Below are 10,996 nucleotides of genomic sequence, written 5' to 3'. Positions count from 1 at the left end.
CTGTCATGGAGGGTTGCAAAGCTCTTTGTAGGGCCTTTGCTGTTGTATAGGGTTAACACTCCGGGGGGGGCGTAACCCTGAACCTGACCCTAGGGGTCTTGGCCCCTCCCCAGGGGTGGGCCACACTCCAGGTGATGGTTAGCCCACTCCCCTCCACTTCCTGTCCTATAAAACAGAGGAGCTTCCTGCTCCTCTTCTCTCTTTTTCCTTCGCTCCCTCTTGACACACACTCACACTGCATACCAGCACACCATGTGGCAGCCACGAGGCAGAGACACCATCACATTGCTCGGGTTGTATCCACCCCTTTTTTGTATTTTGCTGTTTTCCCTTCCTTATCCTTTGTAAACTCCCCTACCTCCAATACCTTTTCTAAGTTATTGTTAAACTTTTCCTTTTTAACTTCCAAATCGAGTGAGACTGATTTATTTGGGTGTGCTTATCTCTCTCTCTCTCTCCCTATCTTTGGGAAAGGAGGGGGAAGAGGGGAGGGCACTCTATAAATTCTATAAATTGTCATTGGGTCTATTAAATTTATTAGAGTCTCTGGGAACCTGCATTTGAACCCAAGACAACTGTGCATGTTACAGTGTCTCACATTGAAGGCCAAAAGCAGTCGTGAAACCAAAACAATATTTCTAGCCCATGAGAAGATTCCTCCCTAAGGAAGGATAAAAGGTAAACATTGGCTAATGTTTTGAACTAAAGGCCTTGGTTCTCATGTTCGCTCACCACCTGTCAATGGGCCGATCTATGGGTGGTCTTACAGGTTGTTTATGGTAAGAATTGTCCAGTTGTACAAACTGATTATAACTTTGTACCAATCTGTAAAAATAATGTAAAATTGCCTGAGCTAGCTGAACACACCTCTCTTAAACATTATAAAAATGGTGTGTCTGCCTTGATCGGGAGCCTGCTTCAGCTTCAGCTTGCTTTGCTCACTTGCTCTTGCTCCTGCTGCTCCAGCTGAACCTGCTTGCCACGAGACCAGCGGACGCCCGATCCTCTGAAGCCAGGGCTTGCCTGGGCCCGATCCTGCGGAGAGGATCGGACAACGCCCTGAACTTCATAAACACTTTGAAACTCTGCTGAAACTGCTTTGAACAGTGAGTAACCAACAAACTTTTACCTAAAGACTGAGTAACTTCTCAGGACTCAAAGAACTTTTTAAAACACAGACTCTCTTTATTTGCCATTTTCTGCAATGTTATCTGCGACCTCGGATCAAAAGACTTTACGTGGGTAGTTTAGTTTTGGGGAAGGGGATCTCTGTATTTTAGCAACAAATCACTTGATCTTTACAAGACAGTTTTCCCCATAAATTTCCCCTAAACTGCGTTCCACGACAGCTGCTCACTAAACTTACATTACTTTAATAGATAGACTGAAGAAAAAAAATAGAGAAAATGGTAGAAAACAATGCGATGAAGGCTGCCACAAAAACGCATTCATTATGTTAACAAAGAATTACTTCCAAAGCTCAAGAGCATTTAAAGCATTTTAAAAAAGGAAGCTGCAAAGGAAGGTCCTGAAAAAGACTTCCTTTGTGTAAATGGTAGTACAGTAAGGTTAACTGTGTTCCAACAGTGCAAGTGCAAACTCTACAGTCTAACGTAAGGATTTCAGAAAGGATTTTTAGACTCCCTATCTGGGTTTGTATCATCTATGACTTTTGGTTAGCATCCACAAATTTCATTGCTCAAATAAAATTCCCTAAAGGAATTCAGAATTTGTTGAGTGTTTGCCCTTGAAAATTTATCTCCTCAGGGCATTCTTCAGTGCATGGAGGGAGGTGATGCAGACTGGAACTAGTTGTCATTTCCCCTGCTTGCCCTGTTCCCTTGCACAACTGGCTTGCTAGATGGCTGAAGAGGCTGAGTTGACATTGTGCTGCTGCCATGGTTCAGTATCTAACTCTTGAACAGCAGGGATGGGGGACACGGTGACCTTTTCAGTCATCCCAGTCTTAGCCTTCTTGTCAATCAAAGCCCTAAGAATACCCTGAAAAAACAGATTTTCTGAGGGTGGGCACTCAGCAGTTTCTAAAAATCCATCTCTCTGGAACAGTCTCATATCGACTCTCAGAGCCCTTAAATTTGGTATATACTTCTTAATTGGAGGAATCTTTATACAGTTCTACAGATCAGGCAGATAAAGATGTCTGACATTGAAAGATGTTGATTACACAACAAGTCCCTTTAATTTTAGTGGCAATATGATTGGAATCCATGGTTTAAGATAAGGAATATATACTCATCTATAAGTATGTGAATAGTCAGTTGACAGTATTAGCAACATCTCTTCCCCTCACCCTGGTCACCCCTCCCCAAACAAACTAAAACCCAAAAAGCTCCAATGCAGCCCTTCAATTCTTCTTTGACTTTCCAGTAAGAGTGTCACACTGTCATTTGCTCTGGCATTCATAGAATCATAGAATCAATCAGGTTGGAAGAGACCTCCAAGATCATCCACTCCAACCTAGCACTCAGCCCTAGCCAATCAACTAGACCATGGCACTAAGTGCTACAGCCAGGTTTTTCTTCAACACCTCGAGGGATGGCGACTCCACCACCTCCTTGGGCATCCCATTCCAATGCCAATCACTCTCTCTAGGAAGAACTTCCTCCTAACATCCAGCTTAGACCTCCCCTGCCACAACTTGAGACTGTGTCCCATTGTTCTGTTGCTGGTTGCCTGGCAGAAGAGACCAACCCCCACCTGACTACAGCCTTCCTTCAGGTAGTTGTAGACAGCAGTGAGGTCCCCCCTGAGCCTCCTCTTCTCCAGGCTAAACAACCCCAGCTCCCTCAGCCTCTCCTCACAGGGCTGTGTTCCAAGCCTCTCACCAGCTTCGTCACCCTTCTCTGGATGTGTTCCAATATCTCAACATCTCTCTTGAGTTGAGGAGCCCAGAACTGGACTCAGGACTCAAGGTGTGTTGAGTACAGGGAAAGAATAACCTTCCTTGTCCTACTGGCCACACTGTTCCTGATCCAGGCCGGGATGCCATTGGCTCTCCTGGCCACCTGGCACACTGCTGGCCCATGTTCAACTACTGTCTACGAGTACCCCCAGGTCCCTTTTTTCCTGTCTGATTTAAGCAAGACTGAATTAAACATTCTAGAGTGACTCAGCATAGCCACATATGTATTGTGGAAAAGATACAGAAGAGAGGTATGTTGCTCTGATGTGCTTTCTGTGCAGTCCTGTTCAAAGCATGGTGAGCAACAACAAAAAAAACCCAAACACCCCAACACCTAACAAATGTAACAAAAAAAAAAAAAGATGAAAAAAAAAGGTTGTTGAGTGGATCACTGATGTTAACAAGTGACTTCTATATTTCTTCTGTCACCATGCACCTCTCTTTCTTTCTCAAAGTTTCTCAACATCAAATAGGTGCATAGAGTGGGAGTCACAGTTCTGTTCATCTTTAAAGACACTACAAAAGCAATGCCTCAGGCATTTTGGATTTTTTTTTTTCTGCACTGTACCTAGTTTTACTCTTACAAGATTGTTTTTACAATCAAGTTAGTTCTCCTTCTGGGTGTCAATAAGTACTAATACCACAAAATATAATAGAGGTAGTTGGCTAGCCTTTCCCATCTGCAATGCAAATACTGTCTCCCCTCCTTATAATCAGTAGCTGATGAACAGATTTTATTTAAAATGTAATTTTGATTTTGAAGATATAATTCTCTCAACATACACACCTCAGCAGGTAGTGCATACTTCAGAAAAATTCAAGCATGTCTGAAACCTTCCCATCCATCTAAAAGCAAATATAACCTAAATGGCTACCTCTGTGCAATGGTGTTATGCTTTTCCTATATTAGAATAAATAGGGAATGCTTGACTTAGTATCTGGTGCAGCTGCCCATCTCCAAAGAATATCTGTCCATTCGAGGAAAGGGATTTTCCTTTCCAGAAGGAAAACTTCTTAGCTTGGTGTTCAGGACAATCAGTCAGGATGATCAGATGCACGTAGTCTGATCCTGACATTGCTTTGAGCTACCCTCATCCTTCACATCCCACATTGCAGGAGGGTTTCATAACAGTAGATGATAATAACAATAAGAAAGAAGGGAGAAACAGCTTTAGAGGTGAGTTTCTACACTGCCAAAAACTCAAGACTCCGGTGGATGGAAAGAGAGACAGTAAAGGGAAATCTGACTCTAACCAAGGATAACACCAAATATTGTTTGTTGGAATAGGAATGCACAAAATATGCAAAACATAAGCTATGAAAAAATTAAAACAGCCTGAAGAAAAAAAGGGAGAAAAAGCAACCAAAACTCAAAAGGCATCTGCAGCTTAGTGTCATACCTCCACACACTGCAGTACTTTCTTAATGGTCTAATGATTCATATATTTTGGGGCTGCATGCTGATCCAGCTGCCGTTGAAAGAGCAAAGAGGGTTCTCAGTCAGAGTATGCCATAATGAGATGTCATGATTGAGACTACCTGCAGCTAGAGTTTACCTTCTATTAATTTCTGTTACAAGAAATTAACTCATCTCTTACTGTTCGGATGATTTTCACCTCCTTTATTCTTATTGCTGCTTTTACCAGTGTTTCAAGGTTCTTTTTTTTTTTCAAATAAGGAAGCTGTAGGTGCCAACAGTCATGTGGGAAGTACTTAAATCCTGATCTGATTTCTTATGCATAAGGTTGCTGTCATCATTTCTTTCTGACAGTCATAAGAGATTAAGTGACTGCCTACATTATCTTGAATTGCCATGGTATTTCCCAGAACATATGTCTGCATATGTGGGTAAATAACTGCAGACAAAGACGCTTATGTATCTATGAAGTTTCCAAAAAGCAAGTTTACCATTTCAGAGTTAGTGTTTCTTTAGAATCATAGAATCATAGAATCAACCAGCTTGGAAGAGATCTCCAAGATCATCCAGTCCAACCTATCACCCAGCCCTAACCAATCAACTAGACCATGGCACTAAGTGTCTCCTCCAGTCTTTTCTTGAAGACCCCTAGGGACGGTGCCTCCACCACCTCCCTGGGCAGCCCATTCCAATGGGAAATCACTCTCTCTGTGAAGAACTTCTTCCTAACATCCAGCCTATACCTACCCTGGCACAACTTGAGACTGTGTCCCCTTGTTCTATTGCTGGTTGCCTGGGAGAAGAGGCCAACCCCCACCTGGCTACAATGCCCCTTCAGGTAGTTGTAGACAGTAATAAGATCACCCCTGAGCCTCCTCTTCTCCAGGCTAAACAGGCCCAGCTCCCTCAGCCTCTCCTCATAGGATTTGTGCTCCAGGCCCCTCACCAGCTTTGTTGCCCTTCTCTGGACATGTTCCAGCACCTCAACATCTCTCTTGAATTGAGGGGCCAAGACTGGACACAAGACTCAAGGTGTGGCCTGACCAGTGCTGAGTACAGGGGCAGGATAACCTCCCTTGTCCTACTGGCCACACTGGTCCTGATGCAGGCCAGGATGCCATTGGCTCTCTTGGACACCTGGGCACACTGCTGGTTCATCTTCAGCTTACTATCTATCAGTACCCCCAGGTCCCTTTCCTCCTGGCTGCTCTCCAGCCATTGAGTCCCCAGCCTATAGCGCTGCTTGGGGTTGTTGTGGCCAAAGTGCAGAACCCTGCACTTGGCTTTGTTCAATCTCATCCCATTGGCCTCTGCCCACCCATCCAGCCTGGCCAGGTCCCTCTGCAGGACTCTCCTACCCTCCAACAGATCAACACCTGCTCCTAGCTTGGTGTCATCTGCAAACATACTGATGCTGGACTCAATGCCCTCGTCCAGATCATCGATAAAGATATTGAACAGGACTGGGCCCGGTACTGATCCTTGGGGAACACCACTAGTGCCAGCTGCCAACTGGATGTGGCACCATTCACCACCACTCTCTGAGCTCTGCCATACAGCCAGTTCTTGATCCAGCACAGAGTGAATCTGTCCAAACCATGAGCTGCCAGCTTGACCAGGAGCTTCTTGTGGCAGACGGTGTCAAAGGCTTTGCTGAAGTCCAAGTAGACTACATCCACAGCCTGCCCCACATTCACCGGGCAGGTAACCTGATCATAAAAGGAGATCAGGTTGGTCAGGCAGGACCTGCCCTTCCTAAACCCATGGCTGGGCCTGATCCCTTGGCTATCCTGTAGGTCCTTTGTGATGGCACTCAAGATTACCTGTTCCATGACCTTGCCTGGCACTGAGGTCAGGCTCACAGGTCTTTAGTTTCTTAAATCCTTTTGTTAAGGCTAAGGTGAACTTACCCATGAAGATGTTCTCTTCCTTACAACTTGGGCAAAACACCTATTATTTCCATGATGATACCATGAAGGCAAAGCAGATCCTGATGATTCCATGAAGGCAAAGCAGATCCTGATGATGTATTGTCCTGTTCATAAATCGGAATATCCTTCTTAAATGTTTTAGTCTCAAATAAAATTATTGAAATACACTTTTCTGGATCTTTTGCACATAAGACTACCTCTTCCACAGAATAAAGTAAGGATTGCTGGGGGTGAGTTAGAGGAAGTGGATCTTTTCTAAATAGAAAGGTGGAATGACAATTTTGTGAGCCTTTACAATGAATTGTGATATCTATTCTCTGCTGAACCTCTTTAAATTCTGACTTGCTACTGCATTCTTCCCATTCGTTATCATTATTGTTAATCAGATACTCACTATTCATAAAACCAAACTATTTTACTGTTTGATTTGGTTTGTTGGGTTCTGTTTGGTTATGGCCTGCCAGCTTTGCATTTGTTATTGTGCTAGTTTGAGCCTAGCTAGAATATTTTGGTGAGAAGAATTAGACTATAGGCAGTGAAAAGGAAAGCTGGGGTCGGAGTGGCTGAAGAGCAGCCAAACAGAGAGGGATCTGGGGGTACTGATTGATACCTGCCTGAACATGAGCCAGCAGTGTGCCCAGGTGGCCAAGAGAGACAGTGGCATCCTGGCCTGCATCAGGAATGGTGTGGTCAGCAGGAGCAGGGAGCAGGGAGGTCATTCTGCCCCTATACTCTGCACTGGTTAGACCACACCTTGAGTACTGTGTTCAGTTCTGGGCCCCCCAGTTTAGGAGGGACATTGAGATGCTCGAGCGTGTCCAGAGAAGGGCGACGAGGCTGGTGAGAGGCCTTGAGCACAGCCCTACGAGGAGAGGCTGAGGGAGCTGGGATTGTTTGGCCTGGAGAAGAGGAGGCTCAGGGGTGACCTTATTGCTGTCTACAACTACCTGAGGGGTGGTTGTGGCCAGGGAGAGGTTGCTCTCTTCTCTCAGGTGGCCAGTGCCAGAACGAGAGGACACAGCCTCTTGCTGTCAAACTAATCCATGTGCTTCCTAATTCCCCTGGCTAATTCTCCAAACTCACCTTAAATGTAAGGCAAAGTCTGTGATAAGGTAGAGGGGTGGGAATATGGTTGAAGAGTGGTTTGGAGCCACTCCTGGGGACTCTGGTTTCTGGGAGGGCTGTTATGTTTCTGTATTACTTTTTAAACTTGTATATATCTGTCTATAGCTGTATAGATTGTAAATATCTGCTTGTATATTGTGCTAAGCTGTAAATATAAAGCTTCATTCATTCAATTTCCATTGCCATTGAGTCTAGTCTGGGTAATTTTCTTAAGTGTGGGGGGGCAGGTAACACCCAAACCATTACAGTCATTCAGATTTTGCTTCCATATTTGCCAGTGCAGACTGTATATCATTGCCTTCGTACTCATCATTTGTTGCTGCTTGATAAACAATGCAACATTGGTACCTTTCTAATTAAAAATTGTAAATGTCTGTCCTTTCTATTCACATAGTTCTAAATGATGTTATTGCTAAAATGTAGCTCAGGAAAAAAAAAAAAGCAGTTGCATTTATTTTATTCTGCTTACTAATTACATTCACATCCAAATCATAAAAGCTTCATCTTTTGGTATCTTCTGCAAAGTTTCTCTAAAGCAGCTCCTCAATCCTGCATATATTAGAACTCCTCAGTGTTTTGGCTAACAGTTATAGTGCACGTTTTCTTTTCAGGATAGGCTGCAGGAATTTTCAAATGATGCTAATAAGATTCTGGCAATATTTTTTGAGTAAAGTGTTTTCCTGTATATGCTGTTCACTGAACTGTTATTCAGTACAATTTTACAATATTCTGAAAGTATCTTTAGCACTTAGAAGCTCATGTCTGATTGTAAATGCCTGGGCCACTAAAATTCCTATCAAGACTCTGGAGACACCACACAGTTCATTTCACATGTATTTCTCACAGATTAAGAGTCATATATTGGTTTTAATCTTGAGTAGGTTTGATCTCTGCCAATGCAACAGAACAGGCTGTGGAATAACAACTTTTCATTATAGGTCTGCTGGTTCTCCTTATCTTATTTGTGTTATCATCTCCAAAGAATGTTTTTAAATTACCATATTGCTATTTTTTTCCCCAGGATACTTTTGGAAAAACAAAAACAAAGGCAAAACAAATAAACAAGCAAACAAAAACAAAAAAAAAAAAAAAAAAAAAAAAGAAAACCCAAACAGTTTATATCACAGTATCACAGTATCACAGTATCACCAAGGTTGGAAGAGACCTCACAGATCATCAAGTCCAACCCTTCACCACAGTGCCCAAGGCTAGACCATGGCACCAAGTGCCGCATCCAACCTTGCCTTGAACTGCCCCAGGGACGGCGACTCCACCACCTCCCCGGGCAGCCCATTCCAGTGTCCAATGACTCTCTCAGTGAAGAACTTTCTCCTCACCTCCAGCCTAAATTTCCCCTGGCGCAGCCTGAGGCTGTGTCCTCTCGTTCTGGAGCTGGCCACCTGAGAGAAGAGAGCAACCTCCCCCTGGCCACAACCACCCCTCAGGTAGTTGTAGACAGCAATAAGATCACCCCTGAGCCTCCTCTTCTCCAGGCTAAACAACCCCAGCTCCCTCAGCCTCTCCTCGTAGGGCTGTGCTCGAGGCCTCTCACCAGCCTCGTCGCCCTTCTCTGGACACGCTCGAGCATCTCAGTGTCCTTCCTAAACTGGGGGGCCCAGAACTGAACGCAGTACTCGATGTGTGGTCTAACCAGTGCAGAGTACAAGGGCAGAATGACCTCCCTGCTCCTGCTGACCACACCATTCCTGATGCAGGCCAGGATGCCACTGTCTCTCTTGGCCACCTGGGCACACTGCTGGCTCATGTTCAGGCAGGTATCAATCAGTACCCCCAGATCCCTCTCTGTCTGGCTGCTCTCCAGCCACTCCGATATTCTCAGATGCAACTTCAGCAGTGAGCCCAGGTGTCCAAGAGAGCCAATGGCATCCTGGCATGCATCAGGAACAGTGTGGCCAGTAGGACAAGGGAGGTTGTTCTTCCCCTGTACTCAACACTGGTCAGGCCCACCCTTGAGGACCGTGTCCAGTTGTGCTGGTTTGAAGCTAGCTAGAATGTTTTGGTGGGAAGAATTGGATTACAGGCTGCAAAAGAGAAAACAAGAGTGATGTCTACTTCACTCGTAGGCTTGCTGAGAGGTATAAGAACAAGAATCCAAGCACAGATAAGGCACTTCTTCTGCCTGGGAGCTCTGAGCTGCATTTGTCTCTCTAGCTTCTCTGCCATCTCTCTGATTAATCCTCTTTGCTTCCTAATCCCCTAGCCAAACCTCCACTCTTCCTTGGGCCTGGGGTAAGGTTGAGAGGGGTGGAAGATGGTAGAAGGGCAGTTGGGAGCCCTTCTTGGGGACTCAGGTTTCTGGGAGGGCAGTTGTGTTTCTGTATTAACTTTTACCTTGTATATTTCTGTATATAACTGTATATACTGTTAATATCTGCTTGTATATTGTGCTAGCTGTAAATATAAGCTTTATTCAAATTTCTAGAACTGTCTGAGTCTAGTCTGGGTGATTTCCAAAGTGTGGGGGCATGGGGAACACCCAAACCATCACACCAGTTCTGGGCCACTCAATTCAACAGAGATGTTGAGATACTGGAACGTGTTCAGAGAAGGGTGACATAGCTGGTGGGAGGCCTGGAACACAGCCCTGTGAGGAGAGGCTGAGGGAGCTGGGGGTGTTTAGCCTGGAGAAGAGAAGGCTCAGGGATGATCTCATTGCTGTATACAACTACCTGAAGAGAGGCTGTAGCCAGGTGGGGGTTGGTCTCTTCTGCCAGGCAACCAGCAGTAGAACAAGGGGACACAGTCTCAAGTTGTGCCAGGGGAAGTATAGGCTGGATGTTAGGAGGAAGTTCTTCCTAGAGAGAGTGATTGGCATTGGAATGGGCTGCCCAGGGAGGTGGTGGGATTGCCATCCCTGGAGGCATTCAATAAAATCCTGACTGAGGCACTTAGTGCCATGGTCTAGTTGATTGGATAGGGCTGGGTGCTAGGTTGGACTGGCTGATCTTGGAGGTCTCTTCCAACCTGGTTGTTTCTATGATTTCATGTCTTAATTTTTATATGCTTCACATTTAGTAGTGTAGCCACTTAGCAGGTTCATTCATCAAAGTTTATGTTATAAATGGAACATTATTTTTAACCATTACTAATTGTTCCTTAAAGAGTTGCTGTTCTGCATTTCACATGTTCATATCAGTAGTTGTGACAACTTTATTCAGCAAAAGCATCACAGAATCATAGAATTCTTTAGGTTGGAAAAACTTTGTGATCGTTGAGCCCAACTATAAAACTAACACTGGCAAGTCCCACTAAACCATATTTCTAAATGCCACATCTACACATCATTCAAATACCTCCTGGGTGGAGATCAAGAGAATCACAGAATTAGTAAGGCTGGAATAGGCCTCCATGATCATCAAGTCCAGCGTGTGACCCAACACTAACACAATGAATAGACCATATCATTAAGTGTCATATCCAATCTCTCCTAAAACATCTTCAGGGATGGTTGACTCCACCACCCTCCTGGTCAGTCCATTCCAGTGTCTAATTATCCTTTCCCCGAGGAAGTGCTTCACAGTATCACAGTATCATCAGGGTTGGAAGAGACCTCACAGATCATCAAGTCCTACCCTTTAC

The 10,996-nt window shown here is 44.6% G+C and overlaps 1 pseudogene; it reads right to left on the bottom strand.

Moving 5' to 3' along the window:
- Window positions 1-924: 924 nt before the first annotated feature.
- On the bottom strand, window positions 925-5,498 carry LOC135188580 (uncharacterized; annotated as a pseudogene).
- Between the last annotated feature and the right edge of the window lie 5,498 nt (window positions 5,499-10,996).

This window comes from Pogoniulus pusillus, chromosome 3, assembly GCF_015220805.1.
Source record: "Pogoniulus pusillus isolate bPogPus1 chromosome 3, bPogPus1.pri, whole genome shotgun sequence".
Classification (NCBI taxonomy): domain Eukaryota; kingdom Metazoa; phylum Chordata; class Aves; order Piciformes; family Lybiidae; genus Pogoniulus; species Pogoniulus pusillus.
Note: the sequence above shows the minus strand (reverse complement) of the source record. Positions and strands in the feature narration are given on the sequence as shown.